Raw genomic sequence first — 16,680 nt, forward strand, 5'->3', positions numbered from 1 at the left:
CGGTTTTCCTTAATAAAAAATGATGAGTCTGCATACCATATTTAAGTGGGAGCCCGGCTAGCTCAGTCGGTAGAGCATGAGACTCTTAATCTCAGGGTCGTGGGTTTGAGCCCCACGTTGTGCGAAAACGAGTATTTTTTGCTGGATGATAGCATTGGCTCTCATAATATGGTGATTAATCTTGCATTAGACATGCACTAACTCCTAAAAATTGTATCTCCCTTGGTTACTCATTCATGAGAAATGTATCTCCAAGATTAGGTAGGGCCTGAGTCTAGGTTAACATACAGTGATATCACTCCTATTCAAGTACTAAACATGCCAACCTGAAGTGTAAAACATCCCCTAGGTGTAGTTAAGGCATCAGTTATGAGTGAACTGAACACTCATGTTATGGGCAATTAGACTTAAAATAAAGTGTGGACAGCAGTAACGTCACTTTTGAAATGTGATGCTGAGTGAGCACACAGGGGAATTAGCTCAAATGGTAGAGCGCTCGCTTAGCATGCGAGAGGTAGCGGGATCGATGCCCGCATTCTCCATTCTAAAATTTGCATACATTTTACTTTTTAACTTGTAATTGCCATGGTTGTTGCAGAGTAAGAACAGAAAAGTCACAGATGGCTTTCAAATTTGGTGTCATTATAACAACTAAAGTGGTTTAATCAAAAGTGTTTAGGTATTCTATAGCACGTGAGAGGAATTTGATTTCTTATGCAATCTCAAAATGAAAATTTCACACCTTCCATTTTCATTTCGTATTATTTTACTTGACATTCTTTCCTCTGAAGGATGTATAAAAGTGAAGTTCCTTGCAAAACAAGAGCAGAGGAATATCCAGAAACGGTTTTCCTTAATAAAAAATGATGAGTCTGCATACCATATTTAAGTGGGAGCCCGGCTAGCTCAGTCGGTAGAGCATGAGACTCTTAATCTCAGGGTCGTGGGTTCGAGCCCCACGTTGGGCGAAAACGAGTATTTTTTGCTGTATGATAGCATTGGCTCTCATAATATGGTGATTAATCTTGCATTAGACATGCACTAACTCCTAAAAATTGTATCTCCCTTGGTTACTCATTCATGAGAAATGTATCTCCAAGATTAGGTAGGGCCTGAGTCTAGGTTAACATACAGTGATATCACTCCTATTCAAGTACTAAACATGCCAACCTGAAGTGTAAAACATCCCCTAGGTGTAGTTAAGGCATCAGTTAGGAGTGAACTGAACACTCATGTTATGGGCAATTAGACTTAAAATAAAGTGTGGACAGCATTAACGTTACTTTTGAAATGTGATGCTGAGTGAGCACACAGGGGAAGTAGCTCAAATGGTAGAGCGCTCGCTTAGCATGCGAGAGGTAGCGGGATCGATGCCCGCATTCTCCATTCTAAAATTTGGATACATTTTACTTTTTAACTTGTAATTGCCATGGTTGTTGCAGAGTAAGAACAGAAAAGTCACAGATGGCTTTCAAATTTGGTGTCATTATAACAACTAAAGTGGTTTAATCAAAAGTGTTTAGGTATTCTATAGCACGTGAGAGGAATTTGATTTCTTATGCAATCTCAAAATGAAAATTTCACACCTTCCATTTTCATTTCGTATTATTTTACTTGACATTCTTTCCTCTGAAGGATGTATAAAAGTGAAGTTCCTTGCAAAACAAGAGCAGAGGAATATCCAAAAACGGTTTTCCTTAATAAAAAATGATGAGTCTGCATACCATATTTAAGTGGGAGCCCGGCTAGCTCAGTCGGTAGAGCATGAGACTCTTAATCTCAGGGTCGTGGGTTCGAGCCCCACGTTGGGCGAAAACGAGTATTTTTTGCTGGATGATAGCATTGGCTCTCATAATATGGTGATTAATCTTGCATTAGACATGCACTAACTCCTAAAAATTGTATCTCCCTTGGTTACTCATTCATGAGAAATGTATCTCCAAGATTAGGTAGGGCCTGAGTCTAGGTTAACATACAGTGATATCACTCCTATTCAAGTACTAAACATGCCAACCTGAAGTGTAAAACATCCCCTAGGTGTAGTTAAGGCATCAGTTAGGAGTGAACTGAACACTCATGTTATGGGCAATTAGACTTAAAATAAAGTGTGGACAGCAGTAACGTTACTTTTGAAATGTGATGCTGATTGAGCACACAGGGTAAGTAGCTCAAATGGTAGAGCGCTCGCTTAGCATGCGAGAGGTAGCGGGATCGATGCCCGCATTCTCCATTCTAAAATTTGCATACATTTTACTTTTTAACTTGTAATTGCCATGGTTGTTGCAGAGTAAGAACAGAAAAGTCACAGATGGCTTTCAAATTTGGTGTCATTATAACAACTAAAGTGGTTTAATCAAAAGGGTTTAGGTATTCTATAGCAAGTGAGAGGAATTTGATTTCTTATGCAATCTCAAAATGAAAATTTCACACCTTCCATTTTCATTTCGTATTATTTTACTTGACATTCTTTCCTCTGAAGGATGTATAAAAGTGAAGTTCCTTGCAAAACAAGAGCAGAGGAATATCCAGAAACGGTTTTCCTTAATAAAAAATGATGAGTCTGCATACCATATTTAAGTGGGAGCCCGGCTAGCTCAGTCGGTAGAGCATAAGACTCTTAATCTGATGAGTCTGCATACCATATTTAAGTGGGAGCCCGGCTAGCTCAGTCGGTAGAGCATGAGACTCTTAATCTCAGGGTCGTGGGTTCGAGCCCCACGTTGGGCGAAAACGAGTATTTTTTGCTGGATGATAGCATTGGCTCTCATAATATGGTGATTAATCTTGCATTAGACATGCACTAACTCCTAAAAATTGTATCTCCCTTGGTTACTCATTCATGAGAAATGTATCTCCAAGATTAGGTAGGGCCTGAGTCTAGGTTAACATACAGTGATATCACTCCTATTCAAGTACTAAACATGCCAACCTGAAGTGTAAAACATCCCCTAGGTGTAGTTAAGGCATCAGTTAGGAGTGAACTGAACACTCATGTTATGGGCAATTAGACTTAAAATAAAGTGTGGACAGCAGTAACGTTACTTTTGAAATGTGATGCTGAGTGAGCACACAGGGGAATTAGCTCAAATGGTAGAGCGCTCGCTTAGCATGCGAGAGGTAGCGGGATCGATGCCCGCATTCTCCATTCTAAAATTTGCATACATTTTACTTTTTAACTTGTAATTGCCATGGTTGTTGCAGAGTAAGAACAGAAAAGTCACAGATGGCTTTCAAATTTGGTGTCATTATAACAACTAAAGTGGTTTAATCAAAAGTGTTTAGGTATTCTATAGCACGTGAGAGGAATTTGATTTCTTATGAAATCTCAAAATGAAAATTTCACACCTTCCATTTTCATTTCGTATTATTTTACTTGACATTCTTTCCTCTGAAGGATGTATAAAAGTGAAGTTCCTTGCAAAACAAGAGCAGAGGAATATCCAGAAACGGTTTTCCTTAATAAAAAATGATGAGTCTGCATACCATATTTAAGTGGGAGCCCGGCTAGCTCAGTCGGTAGAGCATGAGACTCTTAATCTCAGGGTCGTGGGTTCGAGCCCCACGTTGGGCGAAAACGAGTATTTTTTGCTGGATGATAGCATTGGCTCTCATAATATGGTGATTAATCTTGCATTAGACATGCACTAACTCCTAAAAATTGTATCTCCCTTGGTTACTCATTCATGAGAAATGTATCTCCAAGATTAGGTAGGGCCTGAGTCTAGGTTAACATACAGTGATATCACTCCTATTCAAGTACTAAACATGCCAACCTGAAGTGTAAAACATCCCCTAGGTGTAGTTAAGGCATCAGTTAGGAGTGAACTGAACACTCATGTTATGGGCAATTAGACTTAAAATAAAGTGTGGACAGCAGTAACGTTACTTTTGAAATGTGATGCTGAGTGAGCACACAGGGTAAGTAGCTCAAATGGTAGAGCGCTCGCTTAGCATGCGAGAGGTAGCGGGATCGATGCCCGCATTCTCCATTCTAAAATTTGCATACATTTTACTTTTTAACTTGTAATTGCCATGGTTGTTGCAGAGTAAGAACAGAAAAGTCACAGATGGCTTTCAAATTTGGTGTCATTATAACAACTAAAGTGGTTTAATCAAAAGTGTTTAGGTATTCTATAGCACGTGAGAGGAATTTGATTTCTTATGCAATCTCAAAATGAAAATTTCACACCTTCCATTTTCATTTCGTATTATTTTACTTGACATTCTTTCCTCTGAAGGATGTATAAAAGTGAAGTTCCTTGCAAAACAAGAGCAGAGGAATATCCAGAAACGGTTTTCCTTAATAAAAAATGATGAGTCTGCATACCATATTTAAGTGGGAGCCCGGCTAGCTCAGTCGGTAGAGCATGAGACTCTTAATCTCAGGGTCGTGGGTTCGAGCCCCACGTTGGGCGAAAACGAGTATTTTTTGCTGGATGATAGCATTGGCTCTCATAATATGGTGATTAATCTTGCATTAGACATGCACTAACTCCTAAAAATTGTATCTCCCTTGGTTACTCATTCATGAGAAATGTATCTCCAAGATTAGGTAGGGCCTGAGTCTAGGTCAGGGGTCTTCAAACTGTGGGGCGCGACCCCCAGGGGGGCCGTGGAGTGATGCAAAGGGGGTCGCGCCTTCCCAGTCACACTTCTGCCCAGGCCCCACACTTCCCCCGTCCTGTGTCGTGTCTCAGCCCGGGCTGCTGCAGTGAAACTTGAGCTGCTGGGGGCTCAGCTGGGCAGTGTCTGGATTCCTATCTCCGGCACCCCCGTGTTTTTTCACAGGTCTTTAAAGACCATTTAACATGCCTTTGTAAACTGGTTACAGAGGCTTAGGTTTTTTTGCTGGTTCCAGTACCCCCTGGGTCCCCACTGTGCCTATTCCTTACATTTGGATTTTACATTCACTGCCGTAGTGTGAGAATGCATTTCATGGAAAGGAATACAAAGTTGGCTTCCGGGGGGCGCCGTGAGTGAAAGTTTATTGTGCTTTAGAAGCACCTGCTGCAGCGTTTCTTTCCCGGCAATTACCAGGCCTCACATAAATGTCAAGATAACTCCTGTGATTAATGATCTTCCTGGAGAGAGATCACAATTTTGTATAGTTGAGGTTTTGACTTAGGTGAAGTTAGTGCAGTGGGTTAATATGCCTGCTGCAAAGAACGTGTACCAAGTAGATTACAGAGTGTGTATGATGTGAAGAGATCAGCAGGTTACTGCTTTCAAAAGAGACATCCTTTTGTTACTTGCAATTTATAACTTAAAGTCCTAATATAGAATAGTGAGCTATTAACTTTCATCCTAGAAGAGCATGCACACTACAAAGAATACATTATTAGACCATTGATTAATGTTGCAAAAAGGGTTAATTTGGCTAGCAAACAATTCTTATTATTAAAGGAAACTCCCAACTATGCTGTTTCTTTTTCGACTCTGAGTTTGTGCTTCTCCACACCAAGCACTCTTGAACTATACTGCCTACCAGTATGGATGACATGTGACTCCTATACTTTTAGTCCTTTGGCTTATGTAACATTTCCTATACACTGATTTACACACTTATGATTGATTGTCTCTGTGTAATGTGTGTGTGATGCAAAGTGCTCGGACACCCTACACTGGTATGAGTGGCACTATATAACTAATTCAATGCATCTGAGAGTGTGGGGTTATGGAGACTTGGTCACTGTTAAAGGGTGCTAGTGAGAGAATCCGTGGTGGGGGTGGTCATGGGGGGGCACCAACAAACATTGTCGCACAGGGCACCACCAGCACTAAAGCCGGCCCTGGGAAGTATGCACAGATAAGCGCTGAAAATACCGCTTTAGGTGACTGCTTTTTTTTGTACCGACTGGGCCATCAAAATAATCTGCTGGTAACCCTAACCATAGGACTGGAAGTTTGTTGCAGGATCAGCACATTATTTATTTCCTTCACCCTCGATCCCCGATTAATGCCGCAATAGTTTAACTTAGATCTTAAAGTCTACGCCCCCGTCAATAACATGCTGAGTTACTTCATGGGTCTGGGAATGCACCCTGCATTCAGACAACTCATTCCTCATTCTCGCCCTTTGTCACGCTCACCTTGCACTCACAGTGATCACAATGCACTCACACTGATCACCATGCACTTGCACCATTCACCCGCTCACCTTGCACTCACAGTGATCACTCTGCACTCAAAATGCACTTGTCCTGCTCACACTATACCTCAACCTGCAGTCACACGAGTACACGAGTACACTACTCATCCTGCACTCATGTGACACTTCACTCACCTGTCCCCCTCACTACTCAATATGCAACTCACTCAAACAAGCCCATCAGTAATCATACATTCATTCATCCCATTCTGAACTTGCATCCGCACCCAAAATGAGAGAGGACAGCAAGGGAGTGAGAGAATTTGATTGAAGAGGTCAGGGATGAGGAGAAATGTGAATTGCCGAAGAGAAGTGTGGACACGCAAGAAGTGAGTGTGATCCAAAGGTGAGGGCTTCTGTTAGAACAAAGGGGAGATGTGAAAGAGGAATGGGGGGACTGGAGAGGTGTAAGATACAAATAGACAAAAATTTGAATGAAGAGACGAGGTGAATGAGAAGTGCTGAGGGGCACGGGAGGTGACAGGGCCAGAGAGGCCATGAGATAAATGTGAGAGACTGTTAGAGATGAGGGCAGTGAAAGAACAGAATATCAAGAGGTGATTAAAGGTGAAGTGAGAGGTTGATGAGTTCAGAAGTTGTAAAAAGGGGTGAAAGAAAATGACCTGCAAAGTGAGAGAGGGATCCGGGGTTAGGAGAGGAGAGAGGGATGGAAGGGAGGGGGTGAGAGGAAAGCTGCGTGGGTAAACGGCTTAACTCTACACAAAACCGCCAGGGTTTTAAGGGACCCCTGCTTCTTCCGGTCAGGGCCAGGTGAGCTTCTAATGTGGCAGCACGTATTGCTGCAGAGTGGAAGGCCCTTCACAAAGGTTGACTTGAAATCTTTCTGATGATAATTGCTGTATTTTGGTTATAAATGGGTACTGATTGGGTGAAATCTTTCCTCAGTGTTACTGTGTGTAACAAACATCAAAATAATGAAGCAATGCTATCCCAAAATACGCGGCATCACATAACCTCATTTACATTTTCATCCCACGCAATTTAGTCAACAGGTTTAGACATTTTTGTCAGGAGGGGGTCCTTACGCCTCAAAATGTTGACAGGGGGGTCTCGGCATCCAAAAGTTTGAAGACCTCTGGTCTAGGTTAACATACAGTGATATCACTCCTATTCAAGTACTAAACATGCCAACCTGAAGTGTAAAACATCCCCTAGGTGTAGTTAAGGCATCAGTTAGGAGTGAACTGAACACTCATGTTATGGGCAATTAGACTTAAAATAAAGTGTGGACAGCAGTAACGTTACTTTTGAAATGTGATGCTGAGTGAGCACACAGGGGAATTAGCTCAAATGGTAGAGCGCTCGCTTAGCATGCGAGAGGTAGCGGGATCGATGCCCGCATTCTCCATTCTAAAATTTGCATACATTTTACTTTTTAACTTGTAATTGCCATGGTTGTTGCAGAGTAAGAACAGAAAAGTCACAGATGGCTTTCAAATTTGGTGTCATTATAACAACTAAAGTGGTTTAATCAAAAGTGTTTAGGTATTCTATAGCACGTGAGAGGAATTTGATTTCTTATGCAATCTCAAAATGAAAATTTCACACCTTCCATTTTCCTTTCGTCTTATTTTACTTGACATTCTTTCCTCTGAAGGATGTATAAAAGTGAAGTTCCTTGCAAAACAAGAGCAGAGGAATATCCAGAAACGGTTTTCCTTAATAAAAAATGATGAGTCTGCATACCATATTTAAGTGGGAGCCCGGCTAGCTCAGTCGGTAGAGCTATGAGACTCTTAATCTCAGGGTCGTGGGTTTGAGCCCCACGTTGGGCGAAAACGAGTATTTTTTGCTGGATGATTGCATTGGCTCTCATAATATGGTGATTAATCTTGCATTAGACATGCACTAACTCCTAAAAATTGTATCTCCCTTGGTTACTCATTCATGAGAAATGTATCTCCAAGATTAGGTAGGGCCTGAGTCTAGGTTAACATACAGTGATATCACTCCTATTCAAGTACTAAACATGCCAACCTGAAGTGTAAAACATCCCCTAGGTGTAGTTAAGGCATCAGTTAGGAGTGAACTGAACACTCATGTTATGGGCAATTAGACTTAAAATAAAGTGTGGACAGCAGTAACGTTACTTTTGAAATGTGATGCTGAGTGAGCACACAGGGGAATTAGCTCAAATGGTAGAGCGCTCGCTTAGCATGCGAGAGGTAGCGGGATCGATGCCCGCATTCTCCATTCTAAAATTTGCATACATTTTACTTTTTAACTTGTAATTGCCATGGTTGTTGCAGAGTAAGAACAGAAAAGTCACAGATGGCTTTCAAATTTGGTGTCATTATAACAACTAAAGTGGTTTAATCAAAAGTGTTTAGGTATTCTATAGCACGTGAGAGGAATTTGATTTCTTATGCAATCTCAAAATGAAAATTTCACACCTTCCATTTTCATTTCGTATTATTTTACTTGACATTCTTTCCTCTGAAGGATGTATAAAAGTGAAGTTCCTTGCAAAACAAGAGCAGAGGAATATCCAGAAACGGTTTTCCTTAATAAAAAATGATGAGTCTGCATACCATATTTAAGTGGGAGCCCGGCTAGCTCAGTCGGTAGAGCATGAGACTCTTAATCTCAGGGTCGTGGGTTCGATCCCCACGTTGGGCGAAAACGAGTATTTTTTGCTGGATGATAGCATTGGCTCTCATAATATGGTGATTAATCTTGCATTAGACATGCACTAACTCCTAAAAATTGTATCTCCCTTGGTTACTCATTCATGAGAAATGTATCTCCAAGATTAGGTAGGGCCTGAGTCTAGGTTAACATACAGTGATATCACTCCTATTCAAGTACTAAACATGCCAACCTGAAGTGTAAAACATCCCCTAGGTGTAGTTAAGGCATCAGTTAGGAGTGAACTGAACACTCATGTTATGGGCAATTAGACTTAAAATAAAGTGTGGACAGCAGTAACGTTACTTTTGAAATGTGATGCTGAGTGAGCACACAGGGGAATTAGCTCAAATGGTAGAGCGCTCGCTTAGCATGCGAGAGGTAGCGGGATCGATGCCCGCATTCTCCATTCTAAAATTTGCATACATTTTACTTTTTAACTTGTAATTGCCATGGTTGTTGCAGAGTAAGAACAGAAAAGTCACAGATGGCTTTCAAATTTGGTGTCATTATAACAACTAAAGTGGTTTAATCAAAAGTGTTTAGGTATTCTATAGCACGTGAGAGGAATTTGATTTCTTATGCAATCTCAAAATGAAAATTTCACACCTTCCATTTTCATTTCGTATTATTTTACTTGACATTCTTTCCTCTGAAGGATGTATAAAAGTGAAGTTCCTTGCAAAACAAGAGCAGAGGAATATCCAGAAACGGTTTTCCTTAATAAAAAATGATGAGTCTGCATACCATATTTAAGTGGGAGCCCGGCTAGCTCAGTCGGTAGAGCATGAGACTCTTAATCTCAGGGTCGTGGGTTCGAGCCCCACGTTGGGCGAAAACGAGTATTTTTTGCTGTATGATAGCATTGGCTCTCATAATATGGTGATTAATCTTGCATTAGACATGCACTAACTCCTAAAAATTGTATCTCCCTTGGTTACTCATTCATGAGAAATGTATCTCCAAGATTAGGTAGGGCCTGAGTCTAGGTTAACATACAGTGATATCACTCCTATTCAAGTACTAAACATGCCAACCTGAAGTGTAAAACATCCCCTAGGTGTAGTTAAGGCATCAGTTAGGAGTGAACTGAACACTCATGTTATGGGCAATTAGACTTAAAATAAAGTGTGGACAGCAGTAACGTTACTTTTGAAATGTGATGCTGAGTGAGCACACAGGGGAATTAGCTCAAATGGTAGAGTGCTCGCTTAGCATGCGAGAGGTAGCGGGATCGATGCCCGCATTCTCCATTCTAAAATTTGCATACATTTTACTTTTTAACTTGTAATTGCCATGGTTGTTGCAGAGTAAGAACAGAAAAGTCACAGATGGCTTTCAAATTTGGTGTCATTATAACAACTAAAGTGGTTTAATCAAAAGTGTTTAGGTATTCTATAGCACGTGAGAGGAATTTGATTTCTTATGCAATCTCAAAATGAAAATTTCACACCTTCCATTTTCATTTCGTATTATTTTACTTGACATTCTTTCCTCTGAAGGATGTATAAAAGTGAAGTTCCTTGCAAAACAAGAGCAGAGGAATATCCAGAAACGGTTTTCCTTAATAAAAAATGATGAGTCTGCATACCATATTTAAGTGGGAGCCCGGCTAGCTCAGTCGGTAGAGCATGAGACTCTTAATCTCAGGGTCGTGGGTTTGAGCCCCACGTTGGGCGAAAACGAGTATTTTTTGCTGGATGATAGCATTGGCTCTCATAATATGGTGATTAATCTTGCATTAGACATGCACTAACTCCTAAAAATTGTATCTCCCTTGGTTACTCATTCATGAGAAATGTATCTCCAAGATTAGGTAGGGCCTGAGTCTAGGTTAACATACAGTGATATCACTCCTATTCAAGTACTAAACATGCCAACCTGAAGTGTAAAACATCCCCTAGGTGTAGTTAAGGCATCAGTTAGGAGTGAACTGAACACTCATGTTATGGGCAATTAGACTTAAAATAAAGTGTGGACAGCAGTAACGTTACTTTTGAAATGTGATGCTGAGTGAGCACACAGGGGAATTAGCTCAAATGGTAGAGCGCTCGCTTAGCATGCGAGAGGTAGCGGGATCGATGCCCGCATTCTCCATTCTAAAATTTGCATACATTTTACTTTTTAACTTGTAATTGCCATGGTTGTTGCAGAGTAAGAACAGAAAAGTCACAGATGGCTTTCAAATTTGGTGTCATTATAACAACTAAAGTGGTTTAATCAAAAGTGTTTAGGTATTCTATAGCACGTGAGAGGAATTTGATTTCTTATGCAATCTCAAAATGAAAATTTCACACCTTCCATTTTCATTTCGTATTATTTTACTTGACATTCTTTCCTCTGAAGGATGTATAAAAGTGAAGTTCCTTGCAAAACAAGAGCAGAGGAATATCCAGAAACGGTTTTCCTTAATAAAAAATGATGAGTCTGCATACCATATTTAAGTGGGAGCCCGGCTAGCTCAGTCGGTAGAGCATGAGACTCTTAATCTCAGGGTCGTGGGTTTGAGCCCCACGTTGGGCGAAAACGAGTATTTTTTGCTGGATGATAGCATTGGCTCTCATAATATGGTGATTAATCTTGCATTAGACATGCACTAACTCCTAAAAATTGTATCTCCCTTGGTTACTCATTCATGAGAAATGTATCTCCAAGATTAGGTAGGGCCTGAGTCTAGGTTAACATACAGTGATATCACTCCTATTCAAGTACTAAACATGCCAACCTGAAGTGTAAAACATCCCCTAGGTGTAGTTAAGGCATCAGTTAGGAGTGAACTGAACACTCATGTTATGGGCAATTAGACTTAAAATAAAGTGTGGACAGCAGTAACGTTACTTTTGAAATGTGATGCTGAGTGAGCACACAGGGGAATTAGCTCAAATGGTAGAGCGCTCGCTTAGCATGCGAGAGGTAGCGGGATCGATGCCCGCATTCTCCATTCTAAAATTTGCATACATTTTACTTTTTAACTTGTAATTGCCATGGTTGTTGCAGAGTAAGAACAGAAAAGTCACAGATGGCTTTCAAATTTGGTGTCATTATAACAACTAAAGTGGTTTAATCAAAAGTGTTTAGGTATTCTATAGCACGTGAGAGGAATTTGATTTCTTATGAAATCTCAAAATGAAAATTTCACACCTTCCATTTTCATTTCGTATTATTTTACTTGACATTCTTTCCTCTGAAGGATGTATAAAAGTGAAGTTCCTTGCAAAACAAGAGCAGAGGAATATCCAGAAACGGTTTTCCTTAATAAAAAATGATGAGTCTGCATACCATATTTAAGTGGGAGCCCGGCTAGCTCAGTCGGTAGAGCATGAGACTCTTAATCTCAGGGTCGTGGGTTCGAGCCCCACGTTGGGCGAAAACGAGTATTTTTTGCTGGATGATAGCATTGGCTCTCATAATATGGTGATTAATCTTGCATTAGACATACACTAACTCCTAAAAATTGTATCTCCCTTGGTTACTCATTCATGAGAAATGTATCTCCAAGATTAGGTAGGGCCTGAGTCTAGGTTAACATACAGTGATATCACTCCTATTCAAGTACTAAACATGCCAACCTGAAGTGTAAAACATCCCCTAGGTGTAGTTAAGGCATCAGTTAGGAGTGAACTGAACACTCATGTTATGGGCAATTAGACTTAAAATAAAGTGTGGACAGCAGTAACGTTACTTTTGAAATGTGATGCTGAGTGAGCACACAGGGTAAGTAGCTCAAATGGTAGAGCGCTCGCTTAGCATGCGAGAGGTAGCGGGATCGATGCCCGCATTCTCCATTCTAAAATTTGCATACATTTTACTTTTTAACTTGTAATTGCCATGGTTGTTGCAGAGTAAGAACAGAAAAGTCACAGATGGCTTTCAAATTTGGTGTCATTATAACAACTAAAGTGGTTTAATCAAAAGTGTTTAGGTATTCTATAGCACGTGAGAGGAATTTGATTTCTTATGCAATCTCAAAATGAAAATTTCACACCTTCCATTTTCATTTCGTATTATTTTACTTGACATTCTTTCCTCTGAAGGATGTATAAAAGTGAAGTTCCTTGCAAAACAAGAGCAGAGGAATATCCAGAAACGGTTTTCCTTAATAAAAAATGATGAGTCTGCATACCATATTTAAGTGGGAGCCCGGCTAGCTCAGTCGGTAGAGCATGAGACTCTTAATCTCAGGGTCGTGGGTTCGAGCCCCACGTTGGGCGAAAACGAGTATTTTTTGCTGGATGATAGCATTGGCTCTCATAATATGGTGATTAATCTTGCATTAGACATGCACTAACTCCTAAAAATTGTATCTCCCTTGGTTACTCATTCATGAGAAATGTATCTCCAAGATTAGGTAGGGCCTGAGTCTAGGTCAGGGGTCTTCAAACTGTGGGGCGCGACCCCCAGGGGGGCCGTGGAGTGATGCAAAGGGGGTCGCGCCTTCCCAGTCACACTTCTGCCCAGGCCCCACACTTCCCCCGTCCTGTGTCGTGTCTCAGCCCGGGCTGCTGCAGTGAAACTTGAGCTGCTGGGGGCTCAGCTGGGCAGTGTCTGGATTCCTATCTCCGGCACCCCCGTGTTTTTTCACAGGTCTTTAAAGACCATTTAACATGCCTTTGTAAACTGGTTACAGAGGCTTAGGTTTTTTTGCTGGTTCCAGTACCCCCTGGGTCCCCACTGTGCCTATTCCTTACATTTGGATTTTACATTCACTGCCGTAGTGTGAGAATGCATTTCATGGAAAGGAATACAAAGTTGGCTTCCGGGGGGCGCCGTGAGTGAAAGTTTATTGTGCTTTAGAAGCACCTGCTGCAGCGTTTCTTTCCCGGCAATTACCAGGCCTCACATAAATGTCAAGATAACTCCTGTGATTAATGATCTTCCTGGAGAGAGATCACAATTTTGTATAGTTGAGGTTTTGACTTAGGTGAAGTTAGTGCAGTGGGTTAATATGCCTGCTGCAAAGAACGTGTACCAAGTAGATTACAGAGTGTGTATGATGTGAAGAGATCAGCAGGTTACTGCTTTCAAAAGAGACATCCTTTTGTTACTTGCAATTTATAACTTAAAGTCCTAATATAGAATAGTGAGCTATTAACTTTCATCCTAGAAGAGCATGCACACTACAAAGAATACATTATTAGACCATTGATTAATGTTGCAAAAAGGGTTAATTTGGCTAGCAAACAATTCTTATTATTAAAGGAAACTCCCAACTATGCTGTTTCTTTTTCGACTCTGAGTTTGTGCTTCTCCACACCAAGCACTCTTGAACTATACTGCCTACCAGTATGGATGACATGTGACTCCTATACTTTTAGTCCTTTGGCTTATGTAACATTTCCTATACACTGATTTACACACTTATGATTGATTGTCTCTGTGTAATGTGTGTGTGATGCAAAGTGCTCGGACACCCTACACTGGTATGAGTGGCACTATATAACTAATTCAATGCATCTGAGAGTGTGGGGTTATGGAGACTTGGTCACTGTTAAAGGGTGCTAGTGAGAGAATCCGTGGTGGGGGTGGTCATGGGGGGGCACCAACAAACATTGTCGCACAGGGCACCACCAGCACTAAAGCCGGCCCTGGGAAGTATGCACAGATAAGCGCTGAAAATACCGCTTTAGGTGACTGCTTTTTTTTGTACCGACTGGGCCATCAAAATAATCTGCTGGTAACCCTAACCATAGGACTGGAAGTTTGTTGCAGGATCAGCACATTATTTATTTCCTTCACCCTCGATCCCCGATTAATGCCGCAATAGTTTAACTTAGATCTTAAAGTCTACGCCCCCGTCAATAACATGCTGAGTTACTTCATGGGTCTGGGAATGCACCCTGCATTCAGACAACTCATTCCTCATTCTCGCCCTTTGTCACGCTCACCTTGCACTCACAGTGATCACAATGCACTCACACTGATCACCATGCACTTGCACCATTCACCCGCTCACCTTGCACTCACAGTGATCACTCTGCACTCAAAATGCACTTGTCCTGCTCACACTATACCTCAACCTGCAGTCACACGAGTACACGAGTACACTACTCATCCTGCACTCATGTGACACTTCACTCACCTGTCCCCCTCACTACTCAATATGCAACTCACTCAAACAAGCCCATCAGTAATCATACATTCATTCATCCCATTCTGAACTTGCATCCGCACCCAAAATGAGAGAGGACAGCAAGGGAGTGAGAGAATTTGATTGAAGAGGTCAGGGATGAGGAGAAATGTGAATTGCCGAAGAGAAGTGTGGACACGCAAGAAGTGAGTGTGATCCAAAGGTGAGGGCTTCTGTTAGAACAAAGGGGAGATGTGAAAGAGGAATGGGGGGACTGGAGAGGTGTAAGATACAAATAGACAAAAATTTGAATGAAGAGACGAGGTGAATGAGAAGTGCTGAGGGGCACGGGAGGTGACAGGGCCAGAGAGGCCATGAGATAAATGTGAGAGACTGTTAGAGATGAGGGCAGTGAAAGAACAGAATATCAAGAGGTGATTAAAGGTGAAGTGAGAGGTTGATGAGTTCAGAAGTTGTAAAAAGGGGTGAAAGAAAATGACCTGCAAAGTGAGAGAGGGATCCGGGGTTAGGAGAGGAGAGAGGGATGGAAGGGAGGGGGTGAGAGGAAAGCTGCGTGGGTAAACGGCTTAACTCTACACAAAACCGCCAGGGTTTTAAGGGACCCCTGCTTCTTCCGGTCAGGGCCAGGTGAGCTTCTAATGTGGCAGCACGTATTGCTGCAGAGTGGAAGGCCCTTCACAAAGGTTGACTTGAAATCTTTCTGATGATAATTGCTGTATTTTGGTTATAAATGGGTACTGATTGGGTGAAATCTTTCCTCAGTGTTACTGTGTGTAACAAACATCAAAATAATGAAGCAATGCTATCCCAAAATACGCGGCATCACATAACCTCATTTACATTTTCATCCCACGCAATTTAGTCAACAGGTTTAGACATTTTTGTCAGGAGGGGGTCCTTACGCCTCAAAATGTTGACAGGGGGGTCTCGGCATCCAAAAGTTTGAAGACCTCTGGTCTAGGTTAACATACAGTGATATCACTCCTATTCAAGTACTAAACATGCCAACCTGAAGTGTAAAACATCCCCTAGGTGTAGTTAAGGCATCAGTTAGGAGTGAACTGAACACTCATGTTATGGGCAATTAGACTTAAAATAAAGTGTGGACAGCAGTAACGTTACTTTTGAAATGTGATGCTGAGTGAGCACACAGGGGAATTAGCTCAAATGGTAGAGCGCTCGCTTAGCATGCGAGAGGTAGCGGGATCGATGCCCGCATTCTCCATTCTAAAATTTGCATACATTTTACTTTTTAACTTGTAATTGCCATGGTTGTTGCAGAGTAAGAACAGAAAAGTCACAGATGGCTTTCAAATTTGGTGTCATTATAACAACTAAAGTGGTTTAATCAAAAGTGTTTAGGTATTCTATAGCACGTGAGAGGAATTTGATTTCTTATGCAATCTCAAAATGAAAATTTCACACCTTCCATTTTCCTTTCGTCTTATTTTACTTGACATTCTTTCCTCTGAAGGATGTATAAAAGTGAAGTTCCTTGCAAAACAAGAGCAGAGGAATATCCAGAAACGGTTTTCCTTAATAAAAAATGATGAGTCTGCATACCATATTTAAGTGGGAGCCCGGCTAGCTCAGTCGGTAGAGCTATGAGACTCTTAATCTCAGGGTCGTGGGTTTGAGCCCCACGTTGGGCGAAAACGAGTATTTTTTGCTGGATGATTGCATTGGCTCTCATAATATGGTGATTAATCTTGCATTAGACATGCACTAACTCCTAAAAATTGTATCTCCCTTGGTTACTCATTCATGAGAAATGTATCTCCAAGATTAGGTAGGG

The 16,680-nt window shown here is 41.2% G+C and overlaps 17 non-coding genes across 17 annotated transcripts; all 17 read left to right on the top strand.

The window, feature by feature from the left end:
- The first annotated feature begins 469 nt into the window (after positions 1-469).
- TRNAA-AGC (transfer RNA alanine (anticodon AGC)) lies at positions 470-542 on the top strand. Its single transcript has one exon. It is a non-coding gene; the product is annotated as a tRNA-Ala (tRNA).
- Positions 543-895: 353 nt separating this feature from the next.
- Positions 896-968, top strand: TRNAK-CUU (transfer RNA lysine (anticodon CUU)). Its single transcript has one exon. It is a non-coding gene; the product is annotated as a tRNA-Lys (tRNA).
- Positions 969-1,739: 771 nt separating this feature from the next.
- TRNAK-CUU (transfer RNA lysine (anticodon CUU)) lies at positions 1,740-1,812 on the top strand. The gene has a single exon. It is a non-coding gene; the product is annotated as a tRNA-Lys (tRNA).
- An 842-nt stretch (positions 1,813-2,654) lies between these two features.
- Positions 2,655-2,727, top strand: TRNAK-CUU (transfer RNA lysine (anticodon CUU)). Its single transcript has one exon. It is a non-coding gene; the product is annotated as a tRNA-Lys (tRNA).
- Positions 2,728-3,072: 345 nt separating this feature from the next.
- On the top strand, positions 3,073-3,145 carry TRNAA-AGC (transfer RNA alanine (anticodon AGC)). Its single transcript has one exon. It is a non-coding gene; the product is annotated as a tRNA-Ala (tRNA).
- A 353-nt stretch (positions 3,146-3,498) lies between these two features.
- TRNAK-CUU (transfer RNA lysine (anticodon CUU)) lies at positions 3,499-3,571 on the top strand. Its single transcript has one exon. It is a non-coding gene; the product is annotated as a tRNA-Lys (tRNA).
- Positions 3,572-4,342: 771 nt separating this feature from the next.
- Positions 4,343-4,415, top strand: TRNAK-CUU (transfer RNA lysine (anticodon CUU)). Its single transcript has one exon. It is a non-coding gene; the product is annotated as a tRNA-Lys (tRNA).
- A 3,029-nt stretch (positions 4,416-7,444) lies between these two features.
- On the top strand, positions 7,445-7,517 carry TRNAA-AGC (transfer RNA alanine (anticodon AGC)). Its single transcript has one exon. It is a non-coding gene; the product is annotated as a tRNA-Ala (tRNA).
- Positions 7,518-8,289: 772 nt separating this feature from the next.
- TRNAA-AGC (transfer RNA alanine (anticodon AGC)) lies at positions 8,290-8,362 on the top strand. Its single transcript has one exon. It is a non-coding gene; the product is annotated as a tRNA-Ala (tRNA).
- A 353-nt stretch (positions 8,363-8,715) lies between these two features.
- On the top strand, positions 8,716-8,788 carry TRNAK-CUU (transfer RNA lysine (anticodon CUU)). The gene has a single exon. It is a non-coding gene; the product is annotated as a tRNA-Lys (tRNA).
- Positions 8,789-9,133: 345 nt separating this feature from the next.
- On the top strand, positions 9,134-9,206 carry TRNAA-AGC (transfer RNA alanine (anticodon AGC)). Its single transcript has one exon. It is a non-coding gene; the product is annotated as a tRNA-Ala (tRNA).
- A 353-nt stretch (positions 9,207-9,559) lies between these two features.
- TRNAK-CUU (transfer RNA lysine (anticodon CUU)) lies at positions 9,560-9,632 on the top strand. Its single transcript has one exon. It is a non-coding gene; the product is annotated as a tRNA-Lys (tRNA).
- A 1,189-nt stretch (positions 9,633-10,821) lies between these two features.
- TRNAA-AGC (transfer RNA alanine (anticodon AGC)) lies at positions 10,822-10,894 on the top strand. The gene has a single exon. It is a non-coding gene; the product is annotated as a tRNA-Ala (tRNA).
- Positions 10,895-11,665: 771 nt separating this feature from the next.
- TRNAA-AGC (transfer RNA alanine (anticodon AGC)) lies at positions 11,666-11,738 on the top strand. The gene has a single exon. It is a non-coding gene; the product is annotated as a tRNA-Ala (tRNA).
- Positions 11,739-12,091: 353 nt separating this feature from the next.
- TRNAK-CUU (transfer RNA lysine (anticodon CUU)) lies at positions 12,092-12,164 on the top strand. Its single transcript has one exon. It is a non-coding gene; the product is annotated as a tRNA-Lys (tRNA).
- A 771-nt stretch (positions 12,165-12,935) lies between these two features.
- TRNAK-CUU (transfer RNA lysine (anticodon CUU)) lies at positions 12,936-13,008 on the top strand. The gene has a single exon. It is a non-coding gene; the product is annotated as a tRNA-Lys (tRNA).
- A 3,029-nt stretch (positions 13,009-16,037) lies between these two features.
- TRNAA-AGC (transfer RNA alanine (anticodon AGC)) lies at positions 16,038-16,110 on the top strand. Its single transcript has one exon. It is a non-coding gene; the product is annotated as a tRNA-Ala (tRNA).
- Positions 16,111-16,680: the final 570 nt, after the last annotated feature.

This window comes from Triturus cristatus, chromosome 4_1 (assembly GCF_964204655.1).
Source record: "Triturus cristatus chromosome 4_1, aTriCri1.1, whole genome shotgun sequence".
NCBI classification, from domain to species: Eukaryota; Metazoa; Chordata; class Amphibia; order Caudata; family Salamandridae; genus Triturus; species Triturus cristatus.